Here is a 17,143-nt window from a genome sequence, read left to right as displayed (position 1 = left end):
TAAAATCAACACACAAAAATCAGTTGTGTTTCTACACACTAATAATGAACAATCTTAAAAGGAAATTAAGAAAACATTACCACTGACAATAGCATCAAAAATAATAAAATATTTAGGAATAAACTTAACCAAGGAGGGAGAAGACTTGTACACTGAAAACTATAAAATGTTCCTGAAAGAAATTAAAGAAGACACAAATAAATGGAAAAAATCCCATGTTCATGGATTGGAAGACTTAATGTTGTTAGAATGCCCAGACTACCCAAAGCAATCTACAAATTCAATGTAATTCTTATCAAAATCCCAATGGCAGTTTTTGCAGAAGGAGAAACAAATCTTAAAGTCCATCTGAAATTTCAAAGGACCCCAAATAGGCAAAACAGTCGTGAGAAAGAAAAACAAAGCTTACAGGTCCTGACTTCAAATCATACTTCCTGATTTCAAAACATATTACAAAGCTGGAGTAATCAAAACACCGTATGTCACTGGTATAAAAGCAGACATAAAGACCAATGGAAGAGAAATAAACTCTCATGAATATGATCAAATGATCTTTGATAAGGGTGCTAAGGCTACATAATGGGGAAAGGATTGTCTCTTCAACAAATGATGTTAGGAAAGCTGGATATCCCCATGGAAGAAAATGAAATTGGACCTTTGTCTTACACCATACACAAAAATCAATTCAAAATGGATTAGAGAATTAAATGTAAAACCTTAAACAATAAAACTATTAGAAGAAAGCATAGGTTAAATCTTCTAGACATTGGGTTTTGCAATGTTTTCTTTGATATGACACCAAAAGTGCAGGCAACAAAAGTGAAAATAGACATGGAAGATTACATCAAATTAAAGAGCTTCTACACAGCAAAGGAAATTATCAACAGAGTGAAAAGGCACCTACAGAATGGGAGAAAATACTTGCAAACTGTACATCTGCTAAGGAGTCAATATCTAAAATATAAACTCATGGCATCTCCCCACAACTAGGGTGCCTGCTGGATGCTGGTGGGGGACCTCAATGCCCAAGGAGATGGGAGGAAACCCCAAGCGACTCAGTAGGATGAGGTGGGAGTGAGGGGGGAAGAGAAGTGGAGGCTGGATAGCACTGGCGCACCTGAGGGGTGGCTGGGACAGGGGAGAGGTTCCCACACCTTGAGGGACCCTCAGGGGCTCAGAGAATGAGGGGGGAGCATACCTAGCATCTCCCTGCCCAATTGGGCCCCGGGAAGCCTGCAGGGCTCCCGGGCCAGGTCCTCTGCCCTCTGAGGCCCCTTCCAGGCCGCTTTGGTTCTAGGGGGGTAAGAGGGAGGAAGGGGAGAAAGGAGAGGCAGGTGGGAGGGTCCCTCCGAGACCGGAGGATCAGGGGAGGGTGACGGGTGTTTCCCCCACCCACTCAGGCCCCAGGAGGCCTGCTGGGCTCCCAGGCCTGGTCCTCCATTCTCTGGGGCCCCCTCCGGCCTCGTGGGTCCTAGAGATTGGCAGGGAAGGAGGAGGGGGGAAGATGAGGAGGATGGTAGGGAAGGACCCTCCAAGACCGGAGGATCAGGGGAGCGTGGTGGGCATTCCCCCCACCCACTCGGTCCTGGGAAGCCTGTTGGGATCTCAGGCTGGGTCCCCCGCCCTCCAAGGCCCCCTCCAGGCCACGTGGGTCCTAGGGGCATAGGCAGGAGGCAGGGGAAGAAGAGGAGAGGCGGGCAGGAGGGGCCCTCTGGGATCAGGGGAGGCAGAGCAGGCATTTCCCCCCACCCACTTGGGCCCCAGGAAGCCTGCTGGGCTCCCAGGCCTGGACCTCTGCCCTCTAAGGCCCCCTCCAGCTGTGGGGGTCCTAGGGGCATAGGAGGGGGGAGGGGGTAAGAGGAGGAGGGGTGGACAGGGGGGACCAGCCGGGGCTGGGGGATGAGGGGAGGTGCTGTGGGCCTTTCCCCCACCCACTCAGCCCCGGGAAGCCTGTTGGGTTTCCGGGTCTGGTCCTTTGCCTTTCAGGGTCCCCTTCGGCCACGTGGGTCCCAGGGGCATGGGGAGGGGGGAGAAGAAGAGAAGCCAATGGGGAGGGGCCCTCTAGTATCAGAGGATCAGGGGGAATGTACCTAGTGTTTCCCTCACCCACTCGGGCCCAGTGAGCCAACTGGGGTCCTGGACCTGGTCCTCTGCCCTCCAAGGCCAGAGGCACACCTGGGTCCCTCCTGCTGTGTTGAGCCTAAGCCCCACCCCCACCCCCAGGGCCTTTTCCTGCCCTGTGGGTCCTAAGCATAAGCCCCACCCACCACCCACCACTGCCTAAGCCTCATCTCCCATAGCCAAGACCTTTTTTGGCTTTTTTTTTTTTCCTTTTCTCCTCTTTTTTACTATTGTGGTTCTGTTTTACCTTCTGGTTGTTGTTTCATATATATTTTTATTTTTTTATTCTTTCTAACACATCTATTAGTTTTCTAATCTAATTTTATTTTTTACTCTTTGTTATTTTCCTGCTCCTTTTTTTCTTTTTTCTTTTCTTTTTTTTTTTTTTTTTTTGCCACCCCAGGCAGCTTGTGGGATCTTGATTCATGAGCCAGGGGTCAGGCCAGAGTTCCTACGGTGGGAGCTCTGAGTATGAACCACTGGACTAACAGAGAACCTGAGACCCCAGGGAATATTCATCAGAGTGAAGTCTCCTGGAGGTCCTCATCTCAACACCAACACCCAGCTCTACCAAATAGCCTACAAACTCCAGTACATGAAGCACCCAGCCAAACAACCAGTAAAACAAGAACACAATACCACCCATCAAAAAAAAAAAAAAATATATATATATATATATAAGATGACAAAAATATATATCACAGATGAAGGAGCAAGGTAAAACCTACAAAACCAAATAAATGAAGAGGAAATAGGCAACCTACCTGAAAAAGAATTCAGAGAAATGATAGTAAAGATGATCTAGAATCTAGAAATACAATGGAGACACGGATTGAGAAAATACAAAAAATGTTTAACAAAGATCTAGAAGAACTAAAGTACAAACACACAGAGATGAGCAACACAATAACTGAAATGGAATATACACTAGAAGGAATCAATAACAGAATAACATTTGCAGAAGAATGAATAAGTGAGCTGGAAGACAGAATGGTGGAAATAACTGCCGACGAGCAGCATAAAGAGAAAAGAATTGAAGGCAATCCCAGAGACCTCTGGGACAACACTAAATGCACCAACATTCAAATTATAGGGATCCCAGAAGAAGAGAAAAAGAAAGGATCTGAGAAAATATTTGAAGAGATTAGAATTGAAAACTTCCCTAACATGGGAAGGGGAAGAGTCAATCGACTCCAGGAAGTGCAGAGCATCCCATACAGGTTAAATCCAAAGACAAATATGCCATGACACATATTAATCAAACTAACAAATTAAATACAAAAAAAAAATGTTAAAAGCAGCAAGGGAAAAGCAACAAATAACATACAAAGGAATCCCCATAAGGTTATCAGCTGATTTTTCAGCAGAAACTCTGCAGGCCAGAAGGGAGTGGCAGGATATACTTAAGGTGATGAAAGAGAAAAACCTACAACCAAAATTACTTGACCCAGCAAGGATCTCATTCAGATTTGAGGGAGAAATCAAAAGCTTTTCAGACAAGCAAAAGCTAAGAGCATTCAGCACCATCAAACCAGCTTTACAACAAATGATAAAGGAACTTTTCTAGACGGAAAACACAAGAGAAGAAAAAGACCCAAAAAAACAAACCCAAAACAATTAAGAAAATGGTAACAGGAACATACATATCGATAATAACGTTGAGTGTAACTGGATTAAATGTTCCAACCAAAAGACACAGACTGGCTGAATGGATACAAAAACAAGACCCATATATATGCTGTCTAAAAGAGACCCACTTCAGGCCTGGGAACACATACAGACTGAAAGTGAAGGGATGGAAAAAGATATTCCACAAAAATGGAAATCAAAAGAAAGCTGGAGTAGCAATACTTGTATCAGATAAAATAGACTTTAAAATAAAGACTGTCACAAGAGATAAAGAAGGACACTACATAATGATCAATGGATCAATCCAAGGAGAAGATAACAATTGTAAATATTTATGCACCCAATATAGGAGCACCTCAATACATAAGGCAAATGCTAAAAGCTATAAAAGGGGAAATTGACAGTAACACAGTAACAGTAGGGGACTTTAACACCCCACTTACACCAATACATAGATCATCCAAACAGAAAATAAATAAGGAAACAGAAGCTTTAAATGGCACGATAGACCAAATAGATTTAATAGATATTTATAGGACATTCGACCCAAAAGTGGCAGAATACATTTTCTTCTCCAGTGCACACAGAACATTCTCCAGGACAGATCACATCTTGGGTCACAAATCAAGCCTCAGTAAATTTAAGAAAATTGAAATCATATTAAGTATCTCTTCTGACCACAGTGCTATGAGATTGGAAATCAATTACAGGAAAAAAACCTGTAAAACACACAAATACATGGAGGCTAAACAGTTCACAACTAAATAACCAAGAGATCACTGAAGAAATCAAAGAAGAAATTAAAAAATACATAGAAACAAATGACAATGAAAACACGATGACCCAAAACCTATGGGATGCAGCAAAAGGAGGTCTAAGAGGGAAGTTTATAGCAATTCAATCTCACCTCAAGAAACAAGAAAAATCTCAAATAAACAATTTAACCCTACACCTAAAGCAAATAGAGAAAGAAGAACAAAGATAACCCAAAGTCAATAAAAGGAAAGGAGTCATAAAGATCAGAGCAGAAATAAATGAAATAGAAATGAAGAAATCAGTAGCAAAGATCAATAAAACTAAAAGTTGGTTCTTTGAGAAGATAAACAAAATTGATAAAGCTTTAGCCAGACTTATCAAGAAAAGAAGAGAGAGGACAAAAATCAGTAAAATTAGAAATGAAAAAGGAGAAACAACAAATGACACTGCAGAAATACAAAGAATTATAAGGGACTTCTACAAACAAGTATATGCCAATAAAATGGACAACCATGAAGAACAAATTCTTGGAAATGTACAATTTTTCAAGACTGAACCAGGAAGAATTAGAAAATATAAACAGACCTATTACATGTAATGAAATTGAAACCGTAATGAAAAATCTTCCAACAAACAAAAGTCCAGGACCATATGCCTTCACAGGTGAATTCTACCAAACGTTTAGAGAAGAGGTAACACCTATCCTTCTCAAAATCTTCCAAAAAATGGCAGAGGGAGGAACACTCCCAAATTCATTCTGCGACGCCACCATCACCCTGATACCAAAACCAGACAAAGATATCACAAAAAAAAGAAAATTACAGACCAATATCACTAATGACCATAGATGCTAAAATCCTCAACAAAATACTAGCAAACAGAATCCAAGAACACATTAAAAGGATCGTACACCATGATCAAGTGGGATTTATCCCAGGAATGCAAGGATTCCTCAATATACGCAAATCAATCAAGGTGATACACCATATTAACAAATAAAGGAATAAAAAACACATGATCATCTCAATAGATGCAGAAAAAGCTTTTGACAAAATTCAACAGCCATTTATGATAAAAACTCTCCAGAAAATGGGCATAGAGGGAACCTACCTCAACATAAAAAAGGCCATATATGACAAACTCACAACAAACAACATACTCAATGGAGAAAAACTGAAAGCATTTCCACTAAGATCAGGAACAAGATTAGTATGTCCATTCTCGTCACTCTTACTCAACATAGTTTTGGAAGTCCTAGCCATGGCAATCAGAGAAGAAAAAGAAATAAAATGAATACAAATTGGAAAAGAAGAAGTAAAACTGTCATTGTTTGCAGATGACATGATACTAAACATAGAAAACCTAAAGAAGTCACCAGAAAACTACTAGAACTAATCAATGAATTTGGTAAGTTTTCAGGATACAAAATTAATGCACAGAAATCTCTGGTATTCCTATACACTAACAACAAAAAATCAGAAGGAAAAATCAAGGAAACAATGCCATTTACCATCACAACACAAAGAATAAAATACCTAGGAATAAACCTACCTAAGGAGGCAAAAGACGTGTACTTAGAAAACTTTAAAACACTGATGAAAGAAATCAAAGATAACATAAACAGATGGATAAATATACCATGTTCTTGGATTGGAAGAATAACTATTGTTTAAATGACTGTACTACTCAAAGCAATCTACAGATTCATTGCAATCCCTATCAAATTGCCAATTGCATTCTTCACAGAATTAAAACAAAAAAATTTACAAATTGTATGGAAACACAAAAGACCCCAAATAGCCAAAGCAATCTTGAGAAAGAAAAACGGAGCTGGAGGAATCAGGCTCCCCAACTTCAAACTATACTACAAATCTACAGTAATCAAGACAGTATGGCATTGGCACAAAAGCAGAAATATAAATCAATGGTACAGGATAGAAACCCCAGAGATAAACCCACGCACATATGGTCACCTAATCTATGACAAAGGAGGCAAGAACATACAATGGAGAAAAGACATCCTCTTCAGTAAGTGGTGATGGGAAAGCTGGACAGCTACATGTAAAAGAATGAAATTAGAACACTCCCTAACACCATACACAAAAATAAATTCAAAAATGGATTAAAGACCTAAATATAATACAGGACACTGTAAAACTCTTAGAGGAAAACATAGAAAAAACACTCCCGAACATAAACCACAGCAAGATCTTTTTTGACCTACCTCCTAGAGTAATGAAAATGAGAACAAAAATAAACAAATGGGACCTAATTAAAAGCTTTTGCACAGCAAAAGAAACCATAAACAAGATGAAAAGACAACCCTCAGAATGAGAGAAAATATTTGCAAGTGAAGCAACGGACAAAGGATTAATCTCCAAAATATACAAACAGCTCATGCAGCTCAATATCAAAAAAACAAATAACCCAGTTAAAAAATGGGCGGAAGACCTAAATAGACATTTCACCAAAGAAGACATACAGATGGCCAAGAGGCACATGAAAAGATGCTCAACATCCCTAATTATTAGAGAAATGCAAATCAAAACTACAATGAGGTATCACCTCAAACCAGTCAGAATGGCCATCATCAAAAAAATCTACAAATAATAAATGCTGGAGAGGGTGTGGAGAAAAGGGAACCCTCTTGTACTGTTGGTGGGAATGTAAATTGATACAGCCACTATGGAGAACAGTATGGAGGTTCCTTAAAAAACTAAAAATAGAACTACCATATGCCCAGCAAGCCCACTACTGGGCACATACGCTGAGAAAACCATAATACAAAAGGACACATGTACCCCAATATTCACTGCAGCACTATTTACAATAGCCAGGACATGGAAACAACCTAAATGTCCATCGACAGATGAATGGATAAAAAAGATGTGGTTCATATATACAATGCAATATTACTCAGCCACAAAAAGGAATGAAATTGGGTCATTTGTAGAGATGTGGATGGACCTAGAGTCTGTCATACAGAATGATGTAAGCCAGAAAGAGAAAAACAAATATCGTATATTCTGCATATATGTGGAATCTAGAAAAATGGTACAGATGAACCTATTTTTAGGTCAGGAATAGAGATGTAGACATAGAGAACGGACATGTGGACATGGGGCGAAAGGGGAGGGTGGGACAAACTGGGAGATTAGGTTTGAGGTAAATACACTACCATGTGTAAGATAGATAGCTAGTGGGAACCTGCTGTATAGCACAGGGAGCTCAGCTCCGTACTCTGTGATGACCTAGATCAGGGTGGGGAAAGTGGGGAAGGAGGTCCAAGAGGGATGTGATACAGGTATACCTAGAGCTGATTCACCTCATTGTACAGCAGAAACTAACACAACGTTGTAAAGCAATTTTACTGCAACAAAAAAAAATTGGCAAAGACAAAAAAAAAAAAATCATACATTAAATATATATATATAAACATGCAATTCAACAGAAAAATAAAAGCCTGATTTAAAAATTGTCAAAGAACCTAAATAGATGATTAAATAGATGACTATGAAAAGAAACGTAAAATAGTCAAGCCATCAAGCATATGAAACAATGCTCAACGTCACTAATCATCAGTGCAATGCAGATTAAAACTACAATGAGATATCATCTCACATCCTTAGAATGGCCACTATCAAAAAAACAAAATAACAAGTGTTGGTGAGAACGTGGAGCAATAGGAACCCTGATGCATTACTGGTGGGAATGTAAAATGGTCTGAAACTATCACACACATAAAAGGAAGAATTAATATAATTTGACATGTCAGCTTAAATGAAATGTAACTTCAAAAAGGAACCACTCCCTCTCATGCTCAATTTTAGTTATAATATATAACAATTGTTATTAGATGAATTGTAAGCATTCAATAACCGCTTAAATTTGCAGTTGCTATTTTCAAAAACACCTTCCATCTCCCCATAATTATTGCAGCGTTTAAAAACATAAACCAAGATTTTGACTACCCACATCTATATAAGCACATTGATTACTTGTGTATTTGGAATATGTAATGCAAACATACTTGGCTTAGTTGAAAATAATTACATTTTAACCAATTTTTTAAGATGCACAGAACTAGGGTACAGAATTTTGATGTTTTTAAAAATTTATATGTGGTTGTAGATAATTTCAAATGAAGTTTAAAAAGTTTTTAGCTGAGCTGGTTGAGAATAAGTTTTATCCTAATTTTTAATGACACTTAACAATTGGAACTAATCTTTTCTCTGTAGGATTTAATTTCTTCCTGAACAAGTTCTTGATTAGAGCAATCCAAGAATTGATGAATAAATTTAATATTAATATACGCTTAAAAACATATCTCTTCTTGAATAGGTTGCAAATAAGGTATTCTTAAAATTCAGCAGGAATTTTATTTTTAAAGAAAAGTCCAAGATTATGACAATATGGAGAGGGAAAATTTTCTAATTTACTGATGAAATCAAATATTTGGTTTAAAATTTGGGACTGAATGTAGTACTTGAATACTTATACTTTAGCAGGTTAAGAAAAATAAATCTGAAAAACCTAGATATTTCAGTGATGAGTATTTGTGTGTACAACAGTATGATTATTAAGGCTTATGATGTCAAATCTGTTACTATTTCTTTCTATATTACTTAAATAGGAGCAGCTTGCTGAAGTGTTATGAAAGTGTATAAGACTTACGTGAGCCAACCAACTGCTAAATAATTTAAAGTAACATTCACAGCCTTCTAAAAATATAGGTATCCAGCCACCCAGGAGATTAGCCTATAGCTGAGAACCTCTGTGACATGCCATGATTATGACCGCTCTGCTGCAAAGGGGTTGATGTGGAAATGCGACTGAGCATGATCTTTCCTTTGCCAAAGAAAAAGAATTCTCGTGTCTTGTTCTTTTCAGATTTCTGGTCAGAAAATTTGGAATTGATTTTATTTGGTACCAGCAGATGATTCTTATTGTACCACAGAGAGTGGGCAGCCTAAAAAACTGAAAGTTTGCTTCTATTATTGCTATTATTGTTTCTTATAAGGTGCTGTAGTTCAAAGAATATATTTCTTTGCAGTAATATCACTCCAAAACCAACCAACCGACCGACCACACACACACACACAAATTAAGTTCTATAATTAAAAAAAAATTGAAGCTGTGATACAATCTGTCCCTAGATTAATGTAAACTCATGGAATTTAGAAAGAATTCACCATTTCCCCCTTTTTTGTGGGGTTTTCACTCACCCTTTTATACAGGGTAATTTTTTATTGCAGGTCTCTCCTAGTATTGCCTAGTGAAAAACCTATCCCCAACCTAACAGATTACAAACATACACACAGCTGTTTCAACACTTCTTCACAGTGAAAAGCTCTCTGACAAGATACCAGAAGATCAAGAGAGACTACAATGTTTTAACTGCTGGGCCTTAAGGACAACTCTGGTTGCATTTAAATCTCAGTGTCAAGTGCAACAAGCGTTCCCTGCTTATATTTGTGCCTTTATTCAATTAGTAAAGAGATCATAACAAGTAACTTGTTCTAATTTTCCTTTCACTATCCCTCATCCAAATGAAACTATGGTAATGCCAAAATGAGTTATTTCCATAATTAGCTATAGGGATTTACATAAGTTGTTTAACCTATAAATGACTTCATTTCTCAATGGTAATTGGAGGATTGTGTGTCCACCCAGTAAGTTTGTTGTGATGATGGCATAAACAAGACTGGATGCATAGAATGTGAACATTTAAGCAAAAGCACTTCACAACTGCAATCACCTAAAGGAAATATATGATGGTAGAGAGATAGGTACATAGATAGATAGATATAATTATCAGAATAGAAAAAAATACCTTCCATATCTTTAAAATTATCATTTTTATGATAGCTAAAGATATGTTTTCTGAGACTGTTTTGGAAATTCTGAAGTTTACCTAAGCATGACCTTTCTGTTTTAAACCTTAAAAGAAAATAACTGGATATGAGAAGCAGAAATGAACACACATAGAACATCCGACACAAAAATGATATTATCATATCAACGTATGTGACTGCAATACAAACGTTTTCTATCACAGGAAAATGTGTTTGATCAGTCATATCAATATAGCCTCACACCTCTAGCAACACTTATTATTAAACAGTCAAACCTAATTTAATTTCCCTATTGACACCAATCTCTAAACATGAAGCTAGGGCCAAGGTCAATTCTTTGTAAAATGAGAAAGAGCCCACTGTAAGTTCAGACTTCAAACACACCTTTGTGTAATCCTGTATAAATCATGATTCCATGAATAAATAAGACTTTGGGTTAAAGTTACACAAAAGTTACAGGAAAAATTTTTTTTGAGTTTGTTTATAGACTTTTAGTTTCAAGAATTCAGACAAGTTTTATATATAAAATAAACATGTAATTTATAACAATTACATGTAGTAAAATATTTCAAGCATAGACCAAGAGAGGCAATAACATGAAGCTAAAGAAATTGGAATTTATTTAGTAACTACGAGCATTCAGAGATATTTTCATTGGGTGGGGAAACTTCCATCTGAGTCTTTTTCCATTTTTATAAGAAATGGCACATGTTTACAACCAAGTAGCTTCTTCAGTCTGCTTTCTGCCCGTGGATAACTGGATTGCCAAGGATCTCTTTATATTTGAACTGTCCTTGCATGTTTTAGTAAATGCTGATAAAATTCCTTTAAACAGTTTGTGGGCTTTCTGTTTTTCAAATTATATAGTTCTTTTATTTCATTTTTTTTCTGTTTTATTTACTTTATTTATAGTTCATTTCTATTTATTTTATTTTAGGCAAAAAGAGAAGTCAGTTGGAAATTCCAGAATTTCTTAGAAAATCACTTATCCAGATCTGAGATCATTAGGTACCCTTCTAATTTTCCTGTTAGTGGAGGCAAAAATGTTACTAACCATTCTGCAAGGATACTGAAACCAAGGCTAGTTATCAGTTAGATCCATTAAACTATAACTTGCTTAATAAATGATGAACTGTAGTCTGCATTCATGGATCAAGCTCATTGTTATTGTTGTTACAGAAACTTTGCATGTCCTCCAAGCATCACTAGCTTAAACAGTAAGATGTTTGCCCAAGTTGTTTTTCAGGAACTTGGGGTCAGCTGTGTCCAGTTTGAGCTCAAGCTTGTTAAGACTGGTCAAGACCACCAACCCTCTAACTGGGCATGCTGGAGGGTCTACCCAGTGATCTTTTAACTTCAGAGGGCCAAAAACTCTACCCTCAGAACATGCTTACACAGCCATTTTCTGAACATGCTTCCCATGGAGAAGCATGTAGCTTCCTTGTGCCTGCACAGAACAACAGTTACCTCACCTTTTTCTTGTCTCCAATCACCTTTCCCCATGCTCCCCATGCCTCAGACAACCCTACTTATCCCATAAATATCCCCAGTCCCTTGCCTTTGCAGGGGCAGATTTGAGGTTTGTTCTCCTCTCTCCTTGCTTGGCTGCCTTGTAAATAAAACTTTTCTCTGCTGAGAACCTAAAGGTCTCAGTGTTTGACTTGCTGTGCATTGGGCAAATGAAACTGGTTTGCTAACAGTACAACATGTGCAGTTTCTTCCAATCTCCAGTAACATAATCCTCACTATTATTCACTGAAGAGTTTCATCAAGGCTCTTCCATTCCTTCTGCCTTAACTTGATGACAAAGCCAAAGACTTTTTTTTTTTATAGCATCATCCCTTTTCCAATACCAAATTTTATTCTCATTATCTACTGCTATATAACAAACTACTCCAAAACTAAATGGTTTAAGAGAACAATGATTTGTTTTGATTTACATGTTTTTAAATCTCATATTTCTAGTTAAGAATTTGAGCAGGCAATTATTCTTTTCCCACTAGAGTCACTCAGTTTTAATCAGATTGGTAAAAATAGAATGCTAATACAATTAAATTAATCTAGCATGTATTAACTCAATATAAATAATATTAAATAAGTAATTAAGCATGTCCAAGGAATGTTTTTATTAATCATTGCTAAACAATGACTACCTGCTCATAATATTTTACCCTTTAGTCTTAGTTTAGTAATGTAAATGGTTGGTTAAGAACATGGACTTTGGATTCACATAAACCTAGATTTGATTCCTAGCTCTGCAATAAGCTGGCTGTGTAATTTTTGATGATGTATTAAAATTTTCAGGCCTTACTTTCCTCTTCTAGAAAATGGAAATGATAACACAATATCCAGGGTCATTTCGAAAGTTAAACGAGATTTTTTATGCAAAACACTTGATACCATATCTAGCACTAGTGTCTACTCAATGTCTAAATAAACATCTGTTTTTAGAGATAAATCCTTATTCTTTCAGGACAGGTTATATCTAGAATTTACCAAGTGGCTTTAGGCCTTTTGTGGTTGCTGTTACCCAAAGTGCAAGACTGGTTAGGTTAGGTGAATGAAGAAGACTTTCATTACAACCTCTGCTCATGGGCCATTTTAGTACTTTGCAGGCTTGAAGCCGCAGATCCACTGGATCACTGCCTGGGTTGTTACTTTCATTCCTCCCTTTTGTCTACTCATATAAGGAAAAAAATTAGTTCTTCTGATTCATAAGATTACAATTCAGCTGAAAATTTAGAAAAAAATATATTTTCTACTTTGGGGAAAAAAACTTATTTAAAAGTTCCTTCTCATGATATAAAGAGGGTTCATGAATACAGAGAGAAATATAGGACAAATCTCTTCCAAATTTAACTTTAATCATGTGATTAAATTGGGTAAGTAGCAGGGTAAAGAATAATCAGTTCTACACAATTCAGTCTACACAATTATCTTCCTTTTCCTTCTTAAAAAAAACAAGAAAAGCATAAACAAACTGTACAAAAATTAGTCAAATAAATGGCTACTTTATTCACTTCACAAATACGTTAATTTGAAATATGTCTGCTTCAATTGCTATGGTAGTTTATAAAATCCAGAGCAGTAGTATCTCCTCAACACCAGAGCGAGGGCCAACAGTACTTCAAAAAATAATACTTTCCTAATATTCAAAAATATTTTATTTTCCTTGTGAATAGAGAAAAACTGAGTAGGCTCTGATGTGCCTCACTATCCACACTGACCTTTTACTGAAGTATTGATAAGACTATGCAATGTGCCAAGAAGCAGGAACGTGGACTGCCCCATGTGGAGAAAATTCTTCATCACTAAGTGCATCCCTGTGGAGACGGATTGAAAGGAAAACTGTTCAGATCAACACAGCAGGAATGCTGTGTGATACCCTGAAAATTTCTCAAAGGTAGTTTTTCTTACTTTCAATAAACTACACCGTTAGTTTGTCTTCAATTTTTATAAAGATGTACATGTTCCAAATCTATATTTAAAAGTTATATAATAGCTTTATGTTAAAAGAGCATTAAATTTTCGGATTTTAAAACACTAACAGATCCTCCCATTTAAGGTGGGAAATAAGCTGCCGACTGGAGCGGTGAGCAGCCTTGCTGAGCATCAAAAGAGTGACCTAATAGAAGCAATCTGCAAGGACTGGAAAGTGAATTACAACAGGAGAAAATCAGACTTCTATGCAGTGATGCTTGATGCATTTTTAGAAGCCTAAGATGCGCTCCTCCAGCGACTGGCCTTATGTCACTTCCGCCAGCTCCAGGGTTCCCGCCTCTGGGTCCCGAGCATCTCCTGTGTCACACTATCAAGGCTCAGTTTTCGAACCTTGTACCAAAGCCTTGTGAGCGGCTTACCTAGAGCCCCAGGCCAGGAGTCATTGGGTGCTGTAATCCCTCAACTGGAATCCTTGGCTCTGTGAAGCCGTGTGGCTGACAGGGTCTTTGTGCTCTGGCCGGGTGTCAGGCCTGTGCCTCTGAGTTAAGAGAGACGAATTCAGGACATTGGTCCACCAGAGACCTCTTGGTTCCACGTAATATCAAACGGCAAAAGCTCTCCCAGAGATCTCCACCTGAGTGCTAAGACACAGCTCCAGTCAACGGCCAGCAAGCTCCAGTGCTGGACGCCCCATGCTAAACAACCAGCAAGACAGGAACATAACCACATACATTAGCAAAGAGGCTGCCTAAAATCATAATAAGGTCACAGACACACCAAAACACACCACTGGATGTGGTCCTGCCCACCAGAAAGACAAGATCCAGCCTCATCCACCAGAACACAGGTACCAGTCCCCTCCACCAGGAAGCCTACAAAACCCACTGAACCAACCTTAGCCACTGAGAGCAGAAACCAAAAAGCAATGGGAACTACAAACCTTCAGCCTGAGAAAAGGAGACCCCAAACACAGTAAGTTAAGCAAAAAGAGAAGACAGACAAACACACAGCAGATGAAGGAGCAAGGAAAAAACCAACCAGACCAAACAAATGAAGAGGAAATAGGCAGTCTACCTGAAAAAGAATTCAGAGTAATGATAGTAAAGATGATCCAAAATCTTAGAAATAGAGTGGAGAAAATACAAGAAACGTTTAACAAGGAACAAGAAGAACTAAAGCACAAACAACCAATGATGAGCAACACAAGATGAGAAATTAGAATTCTGTAGAAGGAATCAAAAGGAGAATAACTGAGGCAGAAGAATGGATAAGTGACCTGGAAGATAAAATAGTGGAAATAACTACCACAGAGCAGAATAAAGAAAAAAGAATGAAAAGAATTGAGGACAGTCTCAGAGACCTCTGGGATAACATTAAAAACACCAACATTTGAATTATAGGGGTCCCAGAAGAAGAAGAGAAAGAGAAAGGGTCTGAGAAAATATTTGAAGAGATTATAGTTGAAAACTACCCTAAGATGGGAAAGGAAATAGTCAATCAGTCCAGGAAGGACAGAGAGTCCCATACAGGATAAATCCAAGGAGAAACATGCCAAGACACATATTAATCAAACATTGAAAAATTAAATACACAGAAAAAATATTAAAAGCACCAAGGGAAAAACAACAAATAACATACAAGGGGATCCCCATAAGGTTACCAGCTGATCTTTCAGCAGAAACCCTGGAAGCCAGAAGGGAGTGGCAGGACATATTTAAGGTGATGAAAGGGAAAAACTTACAACCAAGATGACTCTACCCAGCAAGGATCTCATTCAGATTCAATGGAGAAATTAAAACCTTTACAGACAAGCAAAAGCTAAGAGAATTCAGCACCACCAAACCAGCTTTACAACAAATGCTAAAGGAACTTCTCTAGGCAGGAAACACAAGAGAAGGAAAAGACCTACAATAACAAACCCAAAACAATTAAGAAAATAGTAATAGGAACATACATATCAATAACTACCTTAAATGTAAATGGATTAAATGCTCCAACCAAAAGACACAGATTGGCTGAATGGATACAAACACAAGACCCGTATATATGCTATCTAAAAGAGACTCACTTCAGACCTAGGGACACATACAGACTGAAAGTGAGGGGATGGAAAAAGATATTCCATGCAAATGGAAATCAAAAGAAAACTGGAGTAGCAAATCTCATATCAGGCAAAATAGACGTTAAAATAAAGACTATTACAAGAGACAAAGAAGGACACTACAGAATGATCAAGGGATCAATCCAAGAAGAAGATATAACAATTGTAAATATTTATAAACCCTACGTAGGAGCACCTCAATATGTAAGGCAAATGCTAACAGCCATAAAAGGGGAAATCAACAGTAACACAATCATATTAGGGGACTTTAACACCCCACTTTCACCAATGGACAGATGATCCAAAAAGAAAATAAATAAGGAGACAACTAACTGCTAAACAATCATCTACAGGAAGACACTGGAACTCACCAAAAAAGATACCCCACATCCAAAGACATAGGAGAAGTCACAATGAGATGGTAGGAGGGGCGCAATCACAATAAAATCAAATCCCATAACTGCTGGGTTGGTGACTCACAAAATGGAGAACACTTATACCACAGAAGTCCACCCACTGGAGTAAAGGTTCTGAACCACACGTCAGGCTTCCCAAGCTGGGGGTCTGGCAAGGGGAGGAGGAATTCCTAGAGAATCAGACTTTGAAGGCTAGCAGGATTTGACTGCAGGATTTCAACAGGACTGGGGGAAACAGAGACTCCACTCTTGGAGGGCACACACAAAGTAGTGTGTGCGTCGGAACCCAGGGGAAGGAGCAGTGACCCCATAGGAGACTGAACCAGACATACCTGCTAGTGTTGGAGGGTCTCCTGCAGAGGCGGGGTGTGGCTGTGTCTCACTGTGAGGACAAGGACACTGGCAGCAGAAATTCTGGGAAGTACTCCTTCGTGTGAGCGCTCCCAGAGTCAGCCATTAGGCCTACCAAAGAGCCCGGGTAGGCTCCAGGGTTCGGTCGCCTCAGGCCAAACAAGCAACAGGGAGGGAACTGAGCCCCACCCATCAGCAGACAAGCGGGTTAAAGTTTTACTGAGCTCTGCTCACCAGGGCAACAGTCAGCTCTACCCACCACCAGTCCCTCCCATCAGGAAACTTGCTCAAGCCTCTTAGATAGCCTCATCCACCAGAGGGCAGACAGCAGAAACAAGAAGAACCACAATCCTGCAGCCTGTGGAATAACAATCACGTTCACAGAAAGATAGACAAGATGAAAAGGCAGAGGGCTATGTACCAGATGAAGGAACAAGATAAAACCACAGAAAAACAACTAAATGGAGTGGAGG

The 17,143-nt window shown here is 38.5% G+C and overlaps 1 long non-coding RNA gene across 1 annotated transcript in view; it reads right to left on the bottom strand.

The window, feature by feature from the left end:
• LOC137770390 (uncharacterized) overlaps window positions 1-16,835 on the bottom strand; it is a 228,334-nt gene extending 211,499 nt beyond the window's left edge. The window contains exon 1 of the long non-coding RNA XR_011075174.1: window positions 16,652-16,835. This is a non-coding gene — a long non-coding RNA (uncharacterized lncRNA). The remainder of the gene's footprint in view (window positions 1-16,651) is intronic.
• Between the last annotated feature and the right edge of the window lie 308 nt (window positions 16,836-17,143).

The sequence above is a fragment of the Eschrichtius robustus genome, chromosome 10, assembly GCF_028021215.1.
Source record: "Eschrichtius robustus isolate mEscRob2 chromosome 10, mEscRob2.pri, whole genome shotgun sequence".
Taxonomy (NCBI): domain Eukaryota; kingdom Metazoa; phylum Chordata; class Mammalia; order Artiodactyla; family Eschrichtiidae; genus Eschrichtius; species Eschrichtius robustus.
The sequence above is the reverse complement of the archived record's forward strand: the minus strand, read 5'-3'. Positions and strand labels throughout refer to the sequence as shown.